This window comes from Kryptolebias marmoratus, linkage group LG15, assembly GCF_001649575.2.
Source record: "Kryptolebias marmoratus isolate JLee-2015 linkage group LG15, ASM164957v2, whole genome shotgun sequence".
In the NCBI taxonomy this organism is placed as follows: Eukaryota; Metazoa; Chordata; class Actinopteri; order Cyprinodontiformes; family Rivulidae; genus Kryptolebias; species Kryptolebias marmoratus.
This window is the reverse complement of record NC_051444.1, coordinates 29,098,599-29,100,342: the sequence shown is the minus strand read 5'-3', so window position 1 is coordinate 29,100,342 and position 1,744 is coordinate 29,098,599. Positions and strand designations below refer to the sequence as shown.

Genomic DNA, 1,744 nt, shown 5'->3' with positions numbered 1-1,744 from the left:
GGGGGGGAGGGGGGGTCCCTACCGAATCTTGGCGTCATTTGTGGAGACAACGGAAGCACTATGGACAACTTTGGCCCTGTGCTTGCTGTTTTTTAAACTTATGGGGATTCTCCAGAGACTTCAGGAAGAGAGGCACAGTGGAAGAAATGCTCTGGATGCCGCGATTGTTGAACAGAGTAGGACAGCTGTTATCCGCCAGAGGTTTCAGGCTTTACAGCACCTTCAGCTGGGGGGCAGACGGCATAAACGTTGCAGGGTAAGCTGACGCTGTTGTTTATACTCCTATTACTTCGCTACCGTTCCAAAATTGTCTATTGTTGTTTTCTTTGCTCTTCTTACGCTTCAATCTGACCACACCCACGACCAATGAGTGAACAGGAGCTAAGCTTGTGTCACCCACAAAAGCAGGGCTGGCCCACTGCCCCTACTCCAAAGCAAGGACCAAAAAAGCAGGGATTGGCCTAGGAAAAATGCCAGTGGAAACGCACGCAAAGCAAGCCGAGTAGAGTGGAGCCAGGACCCTTAGAGCTGGTGGAAAAGGGGCACAAGTAGATTCATTTCCATTTTTGGTGAATAAATCTTGGTATCTTTCTTAATGTATTTCTCCAGTGTTAGCTTCTCTCCAGTGGCTCCCTGTTAATTTTAGAATATAATTTAAAATCTTACTCTTAAACTTAAGCATACAAAGCTCTCAACAACCAAGCTCCATTTTATATTAAAGATCTTATTCTTCCATATTTTCCTAACAGAGAACTTCACTCTCAGACTGCAGGTTTACATGTGGTTCCTAGAGTTTCTAAAACTAGAACAGGAGGCCGAGCTTTTAGTTCTCAGGCTCCTCTCTTGTGGAACCAACTTCCAGTTTCTGTCCGTGAGGCTGACACCCTGTAAGATTAGGTTTAAGAAAGTCTTTCCTTTTTGATCAGTCGTTTAGTTAGGATTGTCTTGGGTTTCTTGAGCTATCCCTTAGTTATGCAGCTATAGGCTTAGACTGCTGGGGGACAAATTGACCACATTTCTTCACTCTGCCCTTTTTACTCATTCTACTCTCTATTTTTTGTATATACAGCTATTGTTTAACTTTATTATTAACTTTCTACTTTCCTTTGTTTCTGTTCCCATAGAAACTACACCTGGACCAATCCATCTGTGTTTGTGTCTCTTTGCTGTCCTTTCAGACAGCCTGGTTCTGCTGGAGGTTTCGTTCTGTTTAAAAGGAGTCATTCCCTTCTACTGTCATCAATGTGCTGCTCAGGTTGGGGAGTGTGGCAAAAGGAAGATTCAACACAATCTGCTGGTTTCTGAAAATAACTTTTTGAAATTTGGCATTTCATAATGTGCTGTATGTGAATGTATTGTGTTATGACTGGATTGAATTGACTGTAATTAAATTTGAATTTAACTTGGAAGAACTTATTTTCTATTGTATGTCCTGAGTCACTCTTTTTACATATTTTCCAAAATTTTAAGGAATATGGATCTGATCAGCTGGTTTCTCAACGCAATTGATACAATTTCCTCGACTGGGTGAAGGAGAGTCCAGTCTCGGGATATGTCTCGCTGGATATACAGTGGATTCCTGGCAGGAGTGGAAGACTGTGCACCTACCAACGTGGAGGTTCCTTTTATATTTGGGTTTTTGATAACAGGATTTCTGCTGTTTGGACCAGGCAGTTACCTGGATTATCGTCAAATTCGTGGATGGGTTCATGGATCGACCAGCACTCAGACTGTAAACAGGAGC

At 42.7% G+C, this 1,744-nt stretch overlaps 1 protein-coding gene across 2 annotated transcripts in view; it reads right to left on the bottom strand.

Annotated features, from left to right (window-relative positions):
- The window catches only part of serinc4 (serine incorporator 4), a 40,815-nt gene that overhangs the window by 4,685 nt on the left and 34,386 nt on the right, over positions 1-1,744 (bottom strand). The gene's annotated exons all lie outside the window — the stretch shown is intronic.